At 42.4% G+C, this 22,134-nt stretch overlaps 1 long non-coding RNA gene across 1 annotated transcript; it reads right to left on the reverse strand.

Annotated features, from left to right (window-relative positions):
• Positions 1–703: 703 nt before the first annotated feature.
• Positions 704–22,018, reverse strand: LOC130704637 (uncharacterized). The gene is made up of 5 exons (XR_009005085.1): positions 21,895–22,018; positions 21,352–21,493; positions 20,645–20,849; positions 1,542–1,640; positions 704–890 (listed from the first exon to the last, which is right to left on the reverse strand). It is a non-coding gene; the product is annotated as an uncharacterized LOC130704637 (long non-coding RNA).
• Between the last annotated feature and the right edge of the window lie 116 nt (positions 22,019–22,134).

A 22,134-nucleotide genomic window follows, 5' to 3' on the forward strand; every position in this document is an offset into this window, starting at 1 on the left:
CTGGGTCCTACCCACCCCCAAGAGATTCTGACTTCTTTGGTCTAGGGCGCAACTTGGGCATTGGGATTTTTTAAAGCTCCCCAGCTAATTCTAATATGCAGCCAAAGTTGAGAATTACTGCTTTACAGCTGCCTTTTAGAGAATCGCCCTTTTTTGGCCTCAGATGTCACAGAGCAAACTGCACACAAGTTGAAAATCTCTGTAGCTGTTACTAACATGTCATTTGTTGTTCTCGATATCTACCCCTACAGACACAAGCTCTCCTCAGCTGGAAACACATGAGCAAATCATCTATTTTGTTTTGGAGGGGAGTCCACTGTTCCATTATCAAAAGGACATCTAAAGCGCCTCATAAAATCAAGACATTAACCGCACGTTTGTTTAATGGGTGTGAAGGGCTCCAGTCCACAGTGTGCTTGGGCCTAAGGAAGCCATCTGATAAAGAACACATGCTGTTTCCCCGGGCCGGAGTCTTAATGGTTTGTCATGTGAATGTGTGTGCACTGTTCAAAGTGATCACCCCTTTGCAAAGTGCAACTGTGACGCAATTGCTAACATCCTGGCCATGCATTTTCCATGTGCTCCTGCTTGTAAGCTCTCTTCCACCAGAGCAATTCAACGGTGCAAAAAAGCATCTGCTGGCAGGAAAAACAAAACCTGTTCCATAGTCTGTGCATATTCAAGGCACGCTACCTACCTTGGTACCAGACCTTTGCTGAGGTCAGTTGTGCCCGGGTCAGAGATGAAGCCCACCACCGCCTCCAGTTCACACGTGGGCCGTCTGTCTGGCCGATAAAAGCAGAATATGCCTCCTCTTCACACCCCACCACAGCTGTCTGCAACTTGCCTGGTGGCCCAGTGTTGGCTCAGCTTCCAGCACCCATCTGTGACTTGGGGGAAAAAAAAGAAAAAGAAAAAAGAAATGCATGTGGTGAGGGAACAAAATTGCCCACGTCATCCTGGATGAGCCTCAAGTCATCCAAAATTTGATTGCCTTCTGAAAGGTATAGACCTGGAGTTTATTGAGCCTCATTTTGTACCCAAGTCAGAAAAATGGAACTGAAGGTCCTTTACAAGTCTCGTCTGCGATTTTTGGACTTTCCTTTTCTCTGAAGAAATGGAGGAGAAAATTAGAAATGTTGAGTGGGACAGATCACAGGTTTTCCCCTGTCTTGTGCTTTTTGTGCACAGAATCAGATAAATCGGTACCAGTTTAGTTTTCTTGGTAAATTGAGAACACTTTTTTTTTTCATCAAAAGAAGTACAAATGTTGGCTTTTTGTTTTTAAAGACAGACCCGGTCCCCGGTTTCAAATGAGCTAGAAGGTGAATCGTCCTCAATCCTGGGACATTCACCTAGTCATTGATTCGTTTATTTATTCAATCCAAATATCAATATATTTCTGATTTTAAATAAAAAGTCTGATTTCCTGATAGGATGACAAGAAGATGTCGAATTGAAGGAGGTGATGATCCTTTATCATCACAAGTAGAGCTGGGGTCCAGGAGAGGTAAGAGGCTCCTACAGGGAAAAATACCGACCTGGAGCTGGATGGCCAGGTTCAAATCCCAGCCCTGCCACTTCCTGGCCCTGTGACCTTATTCAAGGGATTTCAGCTCTCTGGATCTGGGTTTCCTCACCTGTAAAATAAGAGTAATAATAGTCTGCCTCCTGGGGTGGCACTGAGGATTCAGTGACTCAACTTGTGTAAAGTGCTTAGAACGCTGCCTGAACATTAGTTATAACTGCTTCTGCCCCTGGAAACACAACAGTAGCACAAAGGCAAAAGCATTTTTGTAGCATGGCAGGTTTACACACATGTAGCACTGTCACAAACCCATTTTTTTTTTTTTAATCTGTGTTGGGCTAAAATTGGAAGATCCAGTTCAGAATTTCTACAAGTGCCCCAGGCTGACCAGTTACATCAGAATTGCAAAATCCCAGAGAGTTCCCTGGTGGCCTAGTGGTTAGGATTCCGGGCTTTCACTGCTGTGGCCAGGGTTCAATCCCTGGTTGGGGAACTGAGATCCTGCAAGCCGTGCGGCACGGCCAAAAAAAAAAATTTGCAAAATCTCAGATCCCACCTGGGACTTACTGAGGCTCTCTGGGGTTAAAGTCCTGGGGATCTGCATTTTAACAAGCATCCCATGGGGCCATGATGTACCCTAAAGCTAGAAAAGCATGAACAGACTTAACAAATAACGATACCCGTGAAGCCCAGATACTGCTGTTACGGATCCACTAGAGTAGTGTCTCCAAAACTTCATTTGAATATTATCTTTATGCACAATTTTTGCCCAATTATTTTACAATCTGACACAGCATATGCTTCTAGTTTTCTATAAAGTGACTCACGGTTTTTACAAAAGTGAATTTATTTTATTTTATTTTTTAATTGATTTTTAAAAACAATTTAATCGGAAGCCTGTGAATTTATTTTAAAAGGGAAATTAATTTCATTCAAGTGAATGAAAAAAATAGGTATCTTGCATAACTAGATGATAACTATAAAAGTAAATATAATTTAAAAAATGTTATTAAATTCTACCTAGACACTGTTAGCTGTTGAAGCTCTGAATTTGCAGCAGCATCTTTTAAAAAAAAAAATCGGCAAGGGTTGGAGAGGTGTTACAGTCTTTCTAGCACCACGTGGAGACCTTCTCCTTCATGAAATGATTGCAAGGGAATGAGAGGGGAATAACTTCCTCGTTGGGGGATTCAGTGCCATTTAATATTGTATCTAGGACTTCCCTGGTGGTGCAGTGGTTAAGAATCTGCCTGCCAATTCAGGGGACATGGGTTTGAGCCCTGGTCCGGGAAGATCCCACATGCTGCAGAGCAACTAAGCCCGTGTGCCACAACTACTGAGCCTGCGCTCTAGAGCCCGCGAGCCACAACTACTGAAGCCCACGTGCCACAACTACTGAAGCCCGCGCACCTAGAGCCCGTGCTCTGCAACAAGAGAAGCCACCGCAATGAGAAGCCTGCTTGCCGCAACTAGAGAAAGCCTGCTCGCAGCAACGAAGACCCAACGCAGCCAAAAATAAATAAATTTATTAAAAAAATAAAACAGTGATCTCCATTACACTTTTAAAATATATACATATATTGCATCTAAGCAGCCCCTTAAGTCCCTTCCTAGTGAAGTCACGGCGCACACTTTGTGCAGAACTGCAATCAGGTCTTTGTCTGAAAGTTTACTGACTCTGGATTTGCACACACACTCACAAAAGAACAAAACAAAAACAAAAACAAAAAGCCCCAGGATATTCAAGACACTGGGAGTCATGGTCCGGGCAGTCCACACTTCTATCTCCACAAGGCTCCAGGACCCACTTCAGATGTCACTCTCAAGGGCGACAGATAGATTTGGGTTGGTATCCACTACCCACTCACCTACTATGCTTTGTGACCTTGGGCACACCTCCAGAATCCGTCTCCACAACTGTAAAATGAGAGGATGCCTGTTCGAGCCATGATGATATAATGATGTATGAAAATCCCCTAACACAGAGGGTGACACGTGGTTGATGTTCAGTAAATGGTAGCTTTCAAAAATTACCAAGCCTTCATATTTTAAACCACTTTTGATAGAACTCTTTGTAAAACACTTTTCTACTTCCTAAATCCCGCGTAACTACTTGATGACTCAGGGTTATCATTCTGAATGTCTCTGTAGTCATTTTATTGTCTTTGGACGCATTTCTAATAGCTTCCCAAACTCACACTCCTCTTTGGCCATTTCACATACGCAGTGGGCTGGTAACCAAGCTAAGTGTCCACCAATAGAAAACTGATTAAACCATAGCGAAATTACATGGGTAGCCAATAACAATGCAAAAAGATACTCCCATAGCAATCAGAAAAATACAAATTTAAGCACTGAGCTATTTTTTGTCCATCTGCATAGCAAATATTAAGTACAATATTATCTAAGGTGGGTGAGGAAATGGCAAATAAGAACTTCTATACACTAATGGTGGGAGTGTAAATTGGTACAACCTTCTGGAGGGTATATGCATTTGACCCAGCAATTCCATTTCTAAAAATCTATACAACAGAATCTCTTCCGTACAGGCACAAGAATGTATGTGCAAAACAAGTGTTGGTGAGGATGTGGAGAAGTTGCAGCCCTGGTGCGCTGCTGGTGGGAATATAAAGTGATACAGCCACTGTGAAAAACAGTATGACGGGTCCTCATAAAATCAAACATAGAATTACCATATGATCCAGGAATTGCACTTTGAGCACATACTCAAAAGAATTGAAAGTAGGGACTCAAACAGATATTTGCACATGAATGCTCATAGCAGCATCATTCACTGTGGTCAAAAGGTAGAAACAACCCAAATGTCCATCAGTGGATGAATAGATAAACAAAATGTGGTCTAGTCACACAGTGGAACATTATTCAGCCTTAAAAAAAGAATAAAATTCTGATACATACTACAACATGGGTGAACCTTGAAGACATTATACTCAGTGAAATAAGCCAGACATGAAAGGACAACTATTGTACGATTGCACTTATGTTGATTACCTAGAATAGTCAAATTCATAGAGACAGAAGTAGAATAATGGTTACCAGGGGCTGCGAGAAGGGGCAATGGGGAGTTATTGTTTAATGGGTACAGAGGTTCAGTTTGGGAAGATGAAAAGTTCTGGAGATGGATGGTGGTGATGGTTGCATGACAATGCGAATGTACTTATGTCACTGGACTGTGCACTGACAGTTAAAATGGTAAACTTTACGTTAAGTATATTTTACCACAATTTAAAAAAAGAATGCAGTGCTAAACCAAAAAGGTGTCACTTTTGAACAGAACTTTGATGCCCTGGGGACATTTTTCTTTTTATTTCATGTTCAAGACTATGGGTAATGGGAGGACAGAGGACAGTGCAAATCTGGTCTCAAAATAAGCAGAATGCTACTGAGTTTATCTTTTTTTCATTTTGTATCTCCTATTCATCTTCATTCCCATTGAAATACTAACGGAAAACTGCTAACATTAAACAATTAATAATTATACAATTTGGGCTTCCCTGCTGGCACAGTGGTTAAGAATCTGCCTGCCAATGCAGGAGACACAGGTTCGAGCCCTGGTTCGGGAAGATCCCACATGCCAAGGAGCAACTAAGCCCATGTGCCACAACTACTGAGCCTGTGCGCCACAACTACTGAAGCCTGCACGCCCAGAGCCCATGCTCTGCAATAAGAGGAACCACCACAATGAGAAGTCCACGCATCGCAGTGAAGAGTAGCCCCTGCTCGCCACAACTAGAGAAAGTCCACGTGCAGCAATGAAGGCCCAACGCAGCCAAAAAAATAAAAAGTAAAATTAATTAATTAATTAATTTAAAAAATAATTATACAATTAGACGTTGTGATATGATGCCCTTCACAAATTTTGCAAGTCATAAAGATTCAATGAGATAACATGTATAAAGTGGTTAGCACAGTTCCTTAGTTATTATTGTTCTTATTTTTGTCTCATTTAATTCTCAAATCATTCCTGTGACTTGGGTATTATTGATATCCCCATTCTGTAGCCAAGAAAAACCAAGGCTCAGAGAAGTTAAGTGATTTGTCCAAGGTCACACAGCACCTGGCAGAGCGGAGGCTAAAAAGTGACTGTCAGACTCCAAAGTCTATGTACTTCAGATGTAGAAAACAAACTTATGGTTACCAGGGGGAAAGAGAGGGGGGAGGAATAAACTGGGAGACTGGGATTGACATATACACACTATTATATATAAAATAGATAACTAATAAGGACCTACTGTACAGCACAGGGAACTCTACTCAGTACTCTGTAATAACCTATATGGGAAAAGGATCTAAAAAAGAGTGGACATATTTATATGTATAACTGATTCACTTTGCTGTACAGTAGAAACTAACACAACATTGTAAATCAACTATACTCCCACAAAAATTTTAAAAAACAACAAAAAAACCAAAGTCTATGTGCTTGACCCCTATGTTGAGAATACTTTGCCAAGCCTTCAGTTTCATGAGACAATTCTAATTGTTCCTAAAAGTGCACCAAAGCAAGTATTAATTAATTTTTTACATTTCAAAATATCATTCACTTACTTATTACTGTAGTCAAATATATTATAGTACATATCACTTCTTCAAAGTATTAAATGATTTATTCAAAATAATATAGTTGCGGGTCTTTCCTGGTGGTCCAGTGGTGAAGAATCGGCGCTTCTACTACAGGGGGCGCGGGTTCGATCCCTGGTCAGGGAACTAAGATCCCATTGGCCACGCGGCGCAGCCAAAAAAAAACCAAACAAAGAAAAAAATGAAATAATACACTTGAAAGGCACTTAATTTAAAAGACCCCTCTGTCCTCCCCTTCCCCATCTCACCTTTCAGGTCCTGTTCATTAAAGGCAACCGCCTTCAACCCTTATATCTTTCCCCCTGGTACTTACCACCACCCTTCTAAATGAGAAACTTATAGTGACATTTCTTGATTTATCAAGTTTAGAATGTTTATTGGCTCATTTCTCCCACACGAACATCACTCCCCATTACCCTCCTATCTCTCCAACATCATTACATAGCACTTTGAGGGTGGAAAATGTTTACGTTAGGTTTTTATTCCAACCACATAAATACTGTTTACTGCCAAACCAAGTACATGCACTATGGCTATGCCTCCTTGCCTACACGACCCTTTGCTTTTCCTAGAATTAATAACTAACTTGGTTTTTTTATGTCTCTGGTTTTCTTACTATTGTTTCTAAGTAATTCTCCAAGTGCTCTGACATCTCTGCCATAGGCCTATCAACAAAATGTTCTCTACATTCAAAGAATCAGTTTCATCTATTTCCCAGAGACCTCCTCCCAGAGTCTGTTTTCTTGCTCCAATCTGGACAAGTTGCTCTTTGGGGCCTGCTACACAGCTGTCATTTTGAATCATCTCTTTGCCATTGTCCTCGGAATTCCCTTTATTTTCGCCCATTTAAAATCTCCCCTTCCCTGGAGTCTTGACTTTCTCGTTCTCACTTTACTCTATCATTTTGTTGGAGCACATTTCCAAAAGCTTACTAAAAGAGGGTAAATGGGAGGTAATTTTTTTCAAGTCTCTGCATGCCCAAAAATACTGTTCTAACCTCACTCCTCAAGGATAGTTTCTCTCATCCCTGCCTTCCTCAATTACTACGTGTGAGCTCCCCCAGAAAGGACATGAACTTGGAGGAGGCGGCTCTCTGTAGCTGAGGCTGATCCCAAAGAAGCTGACAGCAGAGTCTGTCTCCAGGTCATGCTCCCAGCAGCTGGACAGCAAGTCCTTCCTTGAATAGGGTCTGGACCATCTCCAGGGCCCATCCTTACCGTATGAGTCTGCTATGGCTGCTATAACAAATTAGCACGAACATAGTAGCTAAAAACAACACAAATTTATTATCTTACAGTTCAGAAGATTGCACGTTCAAAAATATCTTGCTGAGCTAGTGAAGGTGTTGGCAGGGTTTTGTTCCTTCTGGAGGCTCCAGAGGAGAATACATTTCTTTGACTTTTCTGCCTGCTAAAGACTGCCCACAATTCTTGGCTTGTGGCCCCCAGCCAGCAATCACATCACTCTGACCTCTGCTTCCATTGTCACATCTTTCTCTAACTCCTCTGCCTCCCTCTCTCACTTATAAGGACTCTTGTGATTACACTGGGCCCACTGGGATAATCTAGAATAATCTCCGCATCGCAAGATCCTTAACTTAATCATATCTGTGAAGTCCCGCTTGCCATGTCAGGTAACATAGTCACAGGTTCCGGGGATTAGGAAGTGGACATCTTTGGGGGGCCATTATCCTGCCTACCAAAGTCACCAAAGAGACGGATATTCTAGAGTAGCTGGTGAGATTAACACCAAACAGATACAATGAACTTGATGCCTACATTTGTCTACAATAACACCTCGCGTGGATGGAGAGCTTACTCTATCCCAAGCACTGCGGTAAGTGCCTGACATGAATATCTCATTTATTTCTCTCAACAGTTCTCTGAGGCAGGCACTATTTTTACAATCCTTATTTTGCAGATGAGCGAGAGGCCCCAAAAGATTGAGCTATTCACCTCTGGCCAAACAGCCGGTGAGTGGAAGACTCCTTACTCAAGTCCGGGTCTGCCTGACTCCAAAGCTGGTGCCCTTGACCATGTCTCTCTAACCCTTCTTTGCTTGTTGCTAATTTAGGTCTTTAGGCTGCTAAACACAGCTGCCTCTCCTCAGCCTACGTGCCAGCTCAGGGTGGCACACAACAAGGGCTCAATAAATATTTGTTGAATTTAATTCCCAAAAAAGTCATCTCTTGCTGGTTTCCTCCTAACTTTTAGGGCATTCCCAATTCCCATATTCTCCTTCTTGCATCCAATACACTTTTTTTTTGGTTTGTTTTTGTGTTTTGGCCACACCTCGCGGCATGTGGGATCTTAGTTCCACAACCAGGGACCAAACCTGCACCCCCTGCAGTGGAAGCATGGAGTCTTCACCACTGGACCACCCGGGAAGTCCCCGATACACTTTTTTTTTAAATAAATTTATTTATTTTATTTATTTACTTTTGGCTGCTTTGGTTCTTTGTTGTTGTGCGCGGGCTTTCTCTAGTTGCGGCGAGCGGGGGCTACTCTTCGTTGCAGTGCACGGGCTTCTCATTGCGGTGGCTTCTCTTGTTGCAGAGCACGGGCTCTAGGCACACGGGCTTCAGTAGTTGTGGCACATGGGCTCAGTAGTTGCGGCTCACGGGCTCTAGAGCACAGGCTCAGCAGTTGTGGCGCACAGGCTTAGTTGCTCCACAGCATGTGGGATCTTCCCGGACCAGGGCTCAAACCCGTGTCCCCTGCATTGGCAGGCAGATTCTTTTTTTTTTTTTTTTTTTTTTAAACTGTTCTTCAATTTATTTATTTATTTTATTTATTTTTGGCCGTGTTGGGTCTTCGTTTCTGTGCGAGGGCTTTCTTTGGTTGTGGCGAGCGGGGGCCACTCTTCATCGCGGTCGCGGGCCTCTCACTGTCGCGGCCTCTCTTGTTGCAGAGCACAGGCTCCAGACGCGCAGGCTCAGTAGCTGTGGCTCACGGGCCCAGTTGCTCCGTGGCATGTGGGATCTTCCCAGACCAGGGCTCGAACCCGTGTCCCCTGCATTGGCAGGCAGATTCTCAACCACTGCGCCACCAGGGAAGCCCTGGCAGGCAGATTCTTAACCACTGTGCCACCAGGGAAGCCCTCTGATACACGTTTATTGGGCATTTATGTGCTGCCCACTGGAGAAATTCAAAGATAAACAGAACACATGGTTTACTTCCGGGGAGCTCACTTTCCAGTGAGGGGATCATGATAGTGACCTAGGAGTAATTTTAAGTTTTTCTCTTTTCATCTCTTTAGACAATTAGTGGTGAATGTGAAAAAAGGAGCTATCATTGTTATTGTTTTCCCCCAACTATTGAGGATAGAAACCAGAAACACCAGAAGAGGAGGCTGGTAGCTCTTTCAGACTATTTTTCACGTTAATACATATTTTTACTATGCACACAAGTACAGGGGCAGTTTTAGGTTTTGTTTCCCTTTTTTAAAAAATGGGAGCATGGTCTGCAGATTATTCTTATGCTTGTTTTTCCATTTAGGAAGGCACAATAGATACATTGCCAAGCTCACTTCCTCTTAACTGTTTCATTTCCCTATTGGTGCTCATCAAAATTGTTTCAAGTGTTCCCCCCCTCCCCAAACTTGCAGGATAGGAACTTCCTTTTGCAGCTCAAGTCCTGTTTACAACAACCTTGAGGAATGACAGCTCTACCTTTTACTAAACCATTGGGCACCTCATCCCCAGAATGATCTTTCCAAAGCATAAGTTTGATGATCTCTCCTCTCCCAAATTTCCCCAAGGCCCTGCAGGATAAATCCAAATCCCAACTGCCTGGCCTAGCATGAAGATTTTCAGAAGCTGGCCCCTCATCCAGAATCAGCCTTGAGTGCTGATGGTCTACACACACATTCCACACCCCCATGGGCTTTCTTCATTCCGCCTTAGTGGTCTTCTTGCAGACTCTTCACTGCACAAGCCTGTCTGGAATCCGGGTAAATTTTACTCATTCTTCAGTTTCTGCTGAAACATCACTTCCTCAGGGTCCTTCCTGGCTCCTCCCAGCCTGGGTCTCCCTTTACTTTCTTTCACCCTGGGGACGTGCATCACACTAGTAATTAACTTACTCAGTGTCTGTGTTGCCTGCCCTTCTCTCTCATCCACTTGAGGGTCTTTCTCCTTCACCTGCTGTACCCCCAAGGCATAGCACAGTTGGTGGCCCACTGCAGGTGTCAATAAATGTTTGCTGAAAGGATGACAATGAATGACTCATGGGGAAATTTTACTGCTTCTAGTTAATACACAAATGCGTAGGTACAGTCTCATGTTGAATATTTGGTTCCACTGACAGTGATAAAAAAAGAGAAAGATCGCTTACCAAAATACAGGCATCCTACTTTCTTTTTTAAAAGTACCTTATCTATTTTAAGAGTCGTTCTCTTCTCGTGGTTTTTATTCGTTTATTTATGGCTTTAATCACTGTGATCCAATTTATTTTTTTAATTTTATTTTAAAATTAGTTTTATTTTACTAATTAATTTTTATTGAAATATAATTGATTTACAATATTAGTTTCAGCTATACAAAACAGTGATTCAATATTTTTACAGATTATACTCCAGTTAAACTTATTACCAAATAATGGCTATATTTTCCCGTGCTGTACAAATAGATGTGATCCAATTTATTTTAACGGAGTCTTTAAAAATATAATTATCTGAAGCGATTGGCAACTTATCTTGCTGTTTATTGTTTCTTTTGTCTCTTGCTCATGGTGAATTGTTTCCTTGTGTGTTTTGTAATTTCAAACGAGTTGATCTTTATTTGTGGGAATTCTGTATGTCAAGGCTGAAGGTTTGTCCTTCCAGAGCTTGTGTTTAGCTACTTTCTTCGCTTGGCGGTTCCCCACAGTATAAATTAAAACCCAAACCTATGTGAGTATGGTCGTACTGTGACAAATTCAGAGGGGACATTTCTTGCCCACCCAGGCCCACCTAAGGAGAGATAAACATCCAAGTTATCGCCCTATGCTGGCTGGGCAGATTTTTCTAGAACCCCACTCCCTTCCGTAAGAGTGGAGCTCTTTGAGGGTCCTTGTTTGTGTGGAGGCCACAGTTCCAATTCCCCCGAAACTTTGTCCCCTCTGTCCTTTGGTTTGTTTGTTTGGTTGGTTGGTTTTTAGGTTATTTTCTTTTTTTTCTTTTTTTTTTTTGGCCGTGCCGCACATCTTGTAGGACCTTAGTTCCCAACCAGGGATTGAACCTGGGTCCTCTGCAGTGAGAGTGCAGAGTCCTAACCACTGGACTGCCAGGGAATTCCCCCCTCTTTCCTTTGGCACCTTTAAAAATCAAAGATCTCCTCCCGCTACTCTGGATTTCATACCCTCTTTTTCTGACTCCAGAAGATTATCTCTATTTTCTCCGGTATTTCTAGTTGACTATCAAATGTGGGAAAGTTTTTAGATTATCTAGTCCAGAATATTGCCCAAAATGGAAAGCCAGTGGACTAGTTTTCAGATCTTTCCCTCATTCTGTATGCATGAGTCTATTTTTTTAAGTCACTTTGTTCTCCTCTTATTTTCTGTATATTTACCACCTCTCTCCTGTTCTCTTACATTTACAAGTTACATTACAGAACAAGATGCCTTATGCTAATAATTTCTCAGTATAAACTATTCTTTTTTTCCCTTAGTTTTTGGCTCTTATTATTGGCTCTTTTTCAGCTCCTATCCTATCTTTTTTTTTGTAATTTCCTAGTGAACAGGCACCAAATATAGTTAGTATTTAATCTATATGTCACCTGCTCATTTAAATGCTCTTCTTTAAAAAAAAAAAAATCTAACCCAGTCTTGCAGATAAAAAAAATCTTGAGGTCGACAAAACTGCTGGCAATGTTTCCATAAAAACTGTTGTCAAAAGACTGGCAAACTTGGTAACACTAGGTAGCTAAGTTTTTAAAAATTCAGTACTAGTAATGCAAGTCACATCTACAATTTGAACGAAAATTCTAACTTGCTTCAAACCTATTTTAGGCCTAGATAAATTACTTTTGGTCTTAGATCTAGGAATATATGCCTATAAACATTCTATTGCTATACAAGTATACTGTGTACTTTATACAGATAATATTTGCAGCCTTGGGATGCTGTAGCAGTATTTGTAATACTGTTCATCCTCACTCATAGCTTACTTGGAACTTCTCCTTAACATAATACCAAGTAAGAATTAGATAAGTATTAAAGTGACTACTTTTGTCATTGCTCTAGTCAAGGTTACACGTTAGCTAACTTATAAATAAGTCACTCTCCATGACAGAAATATCAGCCACTGAAATAGTTTATGAGCACAGTCACAAAGCTTTTTCAAAAGGACTTTTAAAAATTCTCTTAGGGGGCTTCCCTGGTGGCGCAGTGGTTGAGAGTCTGCCTGCCAATGCAGGGGACACGGGTTCGAGCCCTGGTCTGGGAAGATCCCACGTGCCGCGGAGCAGCTGGGCCCGTGAGCCACAATTACTGAGCTTGCGCATCTGGAGCCTGTGCTCTGCAACAAGAGAGGCTGTGATAGTGAGAGGCCCGCGCACCGCAATGAAGAGTGGCCCCCGCTTGCCACAACTAGAGAAAGCCCTTGCACAGAAACGAAGACCCAACACAGCCATAAATAAATAAATAAACAGATACTTAAAAAAAAAAAAAGTAAAAGTCTATCAATTAAAAAAAAAAAAATTCTCTTAGGAATTCCCTGGCAGTCCAGCGGTTAAGACTCCACCCTTCCAATGCAGGGGGTGCAGGTTTGATCCCCGGTCAGGGAACTAAGATCCTGCAAGCCGCGGGTTGCTGTCAAAAAAAAAAAGAAAGAAAGAAAATAAATTCTCTTAGTTATGTCAGCTTTGGTTAATGAATAGTCTACCTGGCTTTTCTTCTCAGCCTCCAAGAAAGTTTTGAGAGTTGGTAAATCCCAATTTTAAGGATTTGGAGAATTGTCACTGTAGCAGTTATCTATTGCTGCATGACAGACCACCCCTAAACGCAATGGCTTAAAATAACAATCGTTTAATTTGTTCCTGAGTCTGTGGGTCAGGAACTCTGTCAGGGCTGAGGGGCAGTTCATCTGTGTTCCGTGCGGTGCCGGCTGGGGTGCATTCATGTGGGGCTGGAGGACCCACGCTGGCCTCACTCACAGGGCTGGCGCTTCAGCTGGAACGGCTTGAACGACTGGGGACTGCGCGGCTGGGCCTCCTTCCTTGTGGGGCTGGCTGGACTTCCTAGTGTGCACGGGGCCTCCTGGCTGTCAGCTGAGTTCCCGGACTCCCCTGCCTTGGCCTCTTTCTCCAGCAGGATAGCCTGGACTTCTAGACATGGCAGATGGTGTCCCACGCTGGTTAAAGTGGAACCTTCCAGGCCTCAGCTGGGAAGTTCCAGAATAGTATTTCCACCAGATTCTGCCACATTCCATTGGTCAAAGCAAGTCAAAGGCCAGCCTCCAAGGAGTGAAGAAATAGATTCCACCTCTTGAGAGGGGAAGAGGTCCCCATCCACAGCGACAGGAGGAATTGTTGGCAGCCATCTTTGCAGGCAATCTACCGCAGTTGCTTTACCCAACTAAATACATAGCACCCATTCTGTTTATAAAGTTGCTACAAATCAAAGGGGGAAGTTTATTAACGACAGTTTAGGATAACTTAATAACTAGTATTAGGATAGTTTATAATACTTAGACTAAAGATGTCAAGGTATTTTCCTAATATAAATACGCTTAGGGCTGCGTTTAAATGTCACTGTCATTATTCAGCACTTAACAGTTTCAAGTGAGAAGGCACAATCTCACTTGATTAACATTAAAGCTTAAGTTAAATTCAACTCCTCCTTAGGATCTGGGGGATTACCTTTACTTATTTATTTGCTTGTTTATTTTCTAAACAGCAATTCTATATGGCTTGACTTACTACATTTTCCCATCTCAGAATAATTTCCAAAGTCCTTTTTTATTTATTTATTTTTCCTTTTTTTTTTTTTTTGGCTGAGCCATGCCATGATCCAGATGGAACCCATGCCCCCTGCGGTGGAAGCACAGAGTCCTAGCTACTGGACGGGGGAAATTCCCGTGGGTGATTACCTTTAGTTCCTTACCTCTGTGTATGTCTTCTCCCTGGTGGTCACTTAGGAGTATGGGGAGACATGAATAAATTATCTTGTTTTCTTGTTCTGATGTACCATATTGTAGGCTTGGAAGAACTTTCTAATCCCACTAATTGTTTTTAAGAAACAACGATTTTGATTTTGCAAATTTTACCACGCCGAGTTCTCCACAGTCGGGTACACCAAGATCTTACCACTGCAACCCTTCCTGGTGTTAAGCAGATGGATAATTTTGAAATATGTACGTATGGAATTAAGTTTCGTGACTATCCAAATACGCCAACCACTTCCACGGCAGTTGGCATTATGCAGTGGAAAACATTTCCAATGATGCCCTTTTATGTGTTAATTTTGCAAAATTTATTCTCAATTATAATTTCAAATCACCTGAGCAACAGAAGAAAATCAGAAGTTGTATCAAAACCAAGAACTTATTTGAATTTAGCATTAAGAAAACATTTTTAATTAATTAATTGGCACAAGTTGAAGATAACCCGTATTTAACAAGCCAGTTCTGGTTGACATTTGCCAAAATATGACATATTGAATATGTTCTCTTTATTCAATACCCCTTAAATTAAATTGTGAAAAAAAATTAAAGCAGAGGGTATAAAATAATCTACTTCCATGAGACTCAGGAAAATTTAATTAGATACCCCTTTAAGTAAGAAATTTGCTTTTGTAAAATTTTTTTTAAATCTGTACTTTAAATGACCTTTAAATTTCAAGACTTTTTCAAGATACAATTGTCCAGTCCTCATATTCATGAACATGCCAGATATTTTAATTTCTTGCACATCTGCCAAGTCTCTTTAGTTTAGAACAAGATTTAATTCTGAGGTGCCTCCCTTTTTAAAAAACACACTTTCTCCAAGTCAAAAGAATTTTTAAAAATATATTTTGAAGAAGCCCATAGGCCGCAACTAAGACCCAGCACAGCCAAAAAAAAAAAAAAAAAAGACTCTAAGGCATTGTCTAAAATAGTACAAAAGCCACTGGTTGAAAATGAAAATGTTAAAAAAAATTCATAATAAAAAGATAAATTGTTAAAAAAATATATATATATATATATATTTTTTTTTTAAATTTATTTATTTATTTATTTATGGCTGTGTTGGGTCTTCGTTTCTGTGCAAGGGCTTTCTCTAGTTGCGGCAAGCGGGGACCACTCTTCATCGCGGTGCGCGGGCCTCTCACTATCGTGGCCTCCCTTGTTGCGGGGCACAGGCTCCAGATGCGCAGGCTCAGTAATTGTGGCTCACGGGCCCAGTTGCTCCGCGGCATGTGGGATCCTCCCGGACCAGGGCTCGAACCCGTGTCCCCTGCACTGGCAGGCAGATTCTCAACCACTGCGCCACCAGGGAAGCCCTATATATTTTTTTTAACCATCTATATCTTTGAAACACTTAAAATATTTTCAGGTTTAAAAATCCTCCTCCAGACTGACCTGAGGCAGCCTTGGCTCTTCGGTGTTCAGTAGTACTCTCTTGCTGTACTTTTCAACATTACATTGATTTTAAATTCACTTTTTTTTTAATCACATTGCCATTGAACTTGGGCCAAATACTTTGAAAGAGTGAGTTTAGGGGGATTGGAGGAATGGGATGAAATGTCTATAAATAGCAGTTCTCTGTGTAGCATGCACTGTATAATAAAGTGTGTGTAACTCTGCCATGCAATGTAAATAATGACAGTAATTTGCATTTTCTTATTACTATTCGTCCTCGAATTGAATCTGTGGTCTTTTGCCAATATTAAGGTCTATTTCTCACTTCCTTACATCCCCCAGGGTCCCTACTATGATGGGAGTGGGTAGTCAACAGTCCCCTTGTTCAGCACACAGATCTTAATGACAGGTACACATCCAGCTGCTTTTTTGCCTCTGCCTTTTCAGTCTCACAAACCCAAAGGCGGTATGGTTCACGGCTGGACCAATGCTGAACAGAGCCAGGTCAGTGTAACTACACTTCCATCACCTCTTTATTGACACCCTTTTCTCTTTTTAAATCCCAATGACCCCGGAGATTCTAGCACAAGGCAATGATGCTGGACTCCAAGTAGGGAGAATTAGGAAGGATTCCAGAAGAAGAAATATTTTTAAAATTTTACCAGCCTGGAGGGCCTATTATTAATGTGACAGAATAATATAATTAAGAATAAACTGGACTTATTTTCTACTCTAGGCTCATCACAAATGACTAAGAGGGATTTTTTTCCCCCAAGTAATTAAGTCTTAGAGTCCTGGGGTGCTGGGCTTGCCTTGCTCAAGGGAGCTAGAATGCCTAGGATCTTAGGGACTTGAGTGAATTATCAAGATTCCAGGCCCTTAGAGGGGCAGGGGTGGGAGTGCGTGTGAGAGAGGAGTGGCCAGGCTCCCTGAAGCTCCACGCTCGGGATGCAGAGCAGCAGTGGGGAGCAAGATGGCGGGAGAGAGACAGATTACGCAATACAGTTTATCAACTGCAATGTGCACACAAACTGCCCGGAGAACTTGTTATAATGGAAGTCTGATTCAGGAGGTCTGGAGTGGGTCCAGAGACTCTGCATATCTAACAAGCTCCCTGGTAATACTATGGGTCCTGGGGCCTCACTCGGAGCAGTAGTGGGTAAGGGGGAGGAGGTGGGAGGACTTCGAAGGGGGGGGCACAGGAAAGTCTAAACTTCATGCTCTGTGGCATTGGGAGGAATGACAAAAGTTCTGGGTGGCTGAGTTGTATGCTGAGGGAAAGGACACTATTAGCAACAGAACTGTCCATCTTCAAAGGGTTCACTCCAGTCTGTATGAAGAGCATCTATTCCAACAGACTATGTAAAGAACTGAAGACTAAGAGCCCTTCCCCAAGTGTTCTGGCCTGTTTCCCCACAACCTCTTAGACTTCTTGAATGACCCTACAGAAGGGAAGGAACCCAACTCCCAACCCCCAAGAGATTAAATTTCCAAACTGCCTTGGCCTGTGGAAGGAGCAGTAGAGGACCTTGAGCCAGATATATTTAATGTAGAAAAACTGAAAATTTTGAGCGCAAGTGGCATGGAGCAAATTCATATGAGTTATCCTTTCAATCTCAAAGAGAATCAAATTCAGGAATCTGTAAATAGCCATTTCATTAGTTATTCAATCAACAAATGTTTAGGGGATGCTGAATGAATTTCCCTAAGTTCTGATGTAGGGCATTTTTGGACTTCTGACAAGAGAAACTAGTTGTAGGGGACAAGTAACCCCAAAAGACCTGAGGACTTAAATTCTTTGTCAGTCAATGATCTTGCCATGGTCACCAAAGAAGATGGCCCTTCCTCTTATACACACTCTTCAAATTGCCCTTTGAGATTTTTCCCTCCTTCAAGTCCTAGCTCTTCATTTAAACATGATTTCACCAGTATAAACATGTTCAGGAGAAAGACCCAGTTTGATTTTCTTCTGCCAGCCTCTTCCAAAGATAGCCTGAATCCCATTCTCTCATAAGAACAAGTCTTAAAAATAAACTAAGGCAGTAAGTGCTGTGTCCAAGGCCAAGTTTGTTCCAAAGCTGAGAATAATAAAATTCAGGGTTCCCTTTCCCTAATCCAATTTTAAGAGCAAATGCCTTTTGTTGTTAATTTTGTTTGCAAACTCTGATCCTGCCATCTCCAGGACCTGATATTTTATTAAAGCATTTCCAAATCTGGTTCTGATTATATAAGAAAAGTTTGTGCCTGTGCTCATCAATGTCACAATTCACATGGAGAGAGCAGCTTGATTTGCCTTAATCCCCCAGAAGGTCTAAAATCTAGGCAGAGCGTAAGAAGGAATCGCTATATCTTTTGCCTGATCATCTGTCCTTGAGAAATCAAAAGTCACAAGTGCTCTGACGGTGTTTTTGCTTGGCCAGCAGATTTTTTTTTTTTAATTAGTTGTCGATGTTTAACATACGAGAATTTCACATACAAATCCAAGTTTCTGGTTTTTCTTGAAAAATCAGAAGAGCTGGCACCATTTGGTCGCTGTCCCTCATGGCTGGGTGCTGGCGTGGTGGACAGTTGTGACCCTTATGGCTGCAATCCCTCTCCTATATTCAGGGATGTCACCAGTTCACAAGTCTCGGTGGCAGGCAGATGTCACTTCCCACTACTCAAGCTATATACCTGGTACTTACTAGCATGTGACCCAGGCCTGGCCAATTAGGCATGTCTCCCCAGGTTCTTATTTTTATTTTTTTTTATTATTATTATTATTTTAATTTTTGGCTGTACCACGCGACATGCAGGATCTTAGTTCCCAGACCAGGGATCGGACCCGCGCCCCCTGCAGCGGAAGCGCCGAGTCTTAACCGCTGGACCCCCAGGAAAGTCCCTCCCCAGGTTTTTAATGTGGCACTAGCTTTAGGAAGACTCTAGTACAGGAGAGAAATGAATTCTTTCTGACAGTAGAAATGGTTAAAGCAACATCCAGTTTGTAGGGTCAGCGCGGCGTGGGGTGGGCGGGCAGTAGCCTCTGAGAGTCGGCAGCAAAAACAGTCTTCTTACTAGTTTCGTTCCGTGGAGTAATTTTGACCATGGTTTCAGTTCCACGGCCTGTCTCTGTTCCATTTTCCAAGCGGGGGTCCCCAGAATTCTGACTGTGAGCTATCCAGTATTTCATTGCTACAATCCTCTTCTGCTTAAATCTTTCATCTATAAGCTCTGCCCCCTTGAGGCAGGGCGTAGTGTACACCCAACCCTCTTCCTTTATATATTAACTTCAGGCTACTTACAAGACATGTGAGCTTGGAACTCAGGTCTTCTCTCCCTCTTTCTCTTTAAAGTGATAGAGTTTTGTCACTGGGAGAAAAGCTAAAGATCACCTAGTGCAAAAATCGGCAAAGTAATGAGAAAAGTTTCCCAGATGCCCCTTCCCTCCACCACCATTCTCTCTTACATCTCATTGGGCAGAACTGGATCACAGGCTCACCCTTTAAGCCAATCAGTGGACTAGGTTTGCTGTGATTGGCTTAGCCTAGGGCAGTAGTTCAACTCTGCCTGAATATCAGAATCAACTGAGAACCTTTTATAATGCCAACTGCCGGGTCACACCCCCAGGCCACTTTTAATTGGTCTGACTGGACTTCTGGCACTGGAATTTTAAAAAATCCTCTGGTGCTTTTAATATTAACCCTCTCTCTAGTTCAGCCCCACCCATTTTACGAATGCCAATACTGAGGTCCAAAGAGATATTAATTAAGTTGCCTAAAGGACTATACCTTCAGTTAACAGCAGAACAGACAGAAGCAAAACCACACACAAATGACATTTACTAGGACACCTTTGTTTTTCCAGAAAACTCATTTGAGTACCCATTCTTTTTCTTAGAAAGTGAAGTCCTGAGGAGCTCCAAGACTAAGAAGCAGTAGAATATAAGGCGGTGGTTTTCAAGCTTGAGCGCATCAGAATCCCCTAGAGGGCTTGTTACAACACGGAGAGCTGGGCCCACCCCTGGAGTTTCAGATTCAGTGGTTTTGGGGTGGGGGGAAGAATAATGAGCATTTCTAACAAGTTTCCAGGAGATGCTGCCGCAGCTGGTCCAGCGACCACACCAGCGACCACCAGAGTGGCTAAGAGCTTGGGCTATAGAATCACACCATCTTGGTGAGATCCAGTTCTGCCTCTTATACCAAGTCAGAACATGGGCAAGTTACTTAGCATACCTATGAAATGGGGCCGATAATAATAGTGGCCTGGGTTCATGGCAACAACTGAATATGCCTTCAGAACGTAAAAGCACTTAGAACAGTGTCTGGCCCATAGTAACTGCCTAATGAACATTAGCTATTAGCATTCATTCATTCCTTCATCAAACAATTATAAATTGAGTGCTTCCTTTGAGACAGGCACTGTTCCAGGCACCAGGAGTACAGTGGTGAGGAAATCAAATGAGCTTACAATCCACTGGGGAGGCACACAATAGATGACCTCATAAATATACGATAGAATGTCACACAGAAGAATTTTGCACTCCAAGCAAACTGCACAGCAAGTGCACACAGTTTTATGAGAACTTGGTCAAGTTTTGTTTGCATCTTCCAGCTCAAGGAGGTGGTGGCAACATGTTCCTAATGCAAAAGCCCCTTAGCAGCATGGCTCTTACCATGGCAGTTGAATAAAGCCCAGTTTATGGTTTTTATAGTAAGGTTCTCCAGAGAAACAGAACCAATAGTATTTACATATGTATATATTATATTTATACTTATGTTATAATACAAGTATGTTTAAATATAATTTATATTTATACTATGTATTATATTTATGTAGATTTAAAAATATTTTTATATTATACACCATACAATAAATATTAATATATCACTATACATTATATATACTATATTTTAATTTAAAATATATTTTAGATATATTCATATTTGTAAAGATATTTATATAACATAGATATCATAGGAATTGTAGGAATTGACTCACATGATTATGGAGGCCAAGAAGTCCCATGATTTGCTGCCTGCAAGCTGAAGACCCAGGAAAGCTGGTCCAAAGGCCTGAGGATCAAGAGCGCCAATGTCCGGGGGGCAGGAAAGGATGGATGTCCCAGCTCAAAACGAGAGCAAATTCACCTCTCCTCTGCCTTTTTTGTTCTATTCAGGACCCCAGTGGATCGGATCACGCCCACCTGCATTGATGGGAGTTATCTGCTTTACTCATTCTCCCACTTCAAATGCCAATCTCTTCCAGAAACACCCTCAGAGACGCTCCCCCAAAATAATGTTTACAAGCTCTCCAAGCATCACTTGGCCCAGTCAGGTTGACACATAAAATTAACCCTCCCCAGCATAGTCACACCAGCCAATTCTTTAGGTTTTGTTTGAGAGGAAACATTTGTGACAAGAACAGGACGGGTGAAGAGCTTGCTAGAAGAGAAAGAGAGAGGCGGGTGGAATGCACCAGATGCTTTACCTATGTTATTTCACCTAATCCTCACAGCCATCTTGGAGGAGATATGGTTGGACGAGGAGAGAAGTAACCTGCCCAAAGCTGAGCGGGAACGGTGGTACCCCAGCGATCTGCACGACCAGTGCCAGGAGGAAGCAGAGAGCAGGGGCGCTGTCACATCACAAGCCCCATCTGACCCCCTTCTTCTGACTCCCCAGGCAGGGGCGAGGGTGAAGCCATACCTGCCATCGTGTATTTGTCCTCTGTCCCTCTACTCTGCTCCTAAAACAGGTGACAGTGATGTAATAAGATGCAAGGAGCAGCTACTTCTGAATCAGAACACTTCTGATCCCGGCCAGCCTCATCTTCTCCCAGGACTGTTGTCTTTCTCAGCATGTTAAAAAACAAAAAAACAAAAAAACTTTACTATGGATGTAATACATACTCATTGCTGGGAATACAGACCAGCAAAATAGAAGAAAACAGAAGTGGTCCATAATCCCCTCACCTCAGAAAAAAATGCTAACATTCTGATACCGATTCTCCTCAGCAGCTTGAGACCATTGGCAGCCTGTCCTCTATGCTTAGTAACTAGCCTTTTCCAGTTACACATATTAACCTAACTGGAAGTTACTTACTTTTTATTTATTTATTTATTTTCGCTCTGGAGTTGTTTCTGGAGGTCGGTCGGTTCTGTAAATTTTGTTGGGTGAGGGAAATGGATTTGGGAGACGGACTGGAGTTGGAGTTGTGCTTGGAATTGTTTTTCAATTTGAAGTACTCACCTCCCAGCTTTGGGGCCAACAAAGTATTTCGAGCCTTTTTTCATACGGCAACTGTATTCAAGAACTGTAAGGGGTGGCCTTGCCTCTCCTGCTCCCGCGCTCGCTGGGCTCGGGACGCCCCGCCGCACCAGAGAGAGGGCAGCTCCGGCTAGAACGGCGGAGTTGGAGCGAGGCTGACTGCCAGGGCCTCCCGGTAACCAGGCAACAGAGGCCTTAGCAACGGGGAGGGGGTGGGACCGA

Source organism: Balaenoptera acutorostrata, chromosome 13, assembly GCF_949987535.1.
Source record: "Balaenoptera acutorostrata chromosome 13, mBalAcu1.1, whole genome shotgun sequence".
Taxonomy (NCBI): domain Eukaryota; kingdom Metazoa; phylum Chordata; class Mammalia; order Artiodactyla; family Balaenopteridae; genus Balaenoptera; species Balaenoptera acutorostrata.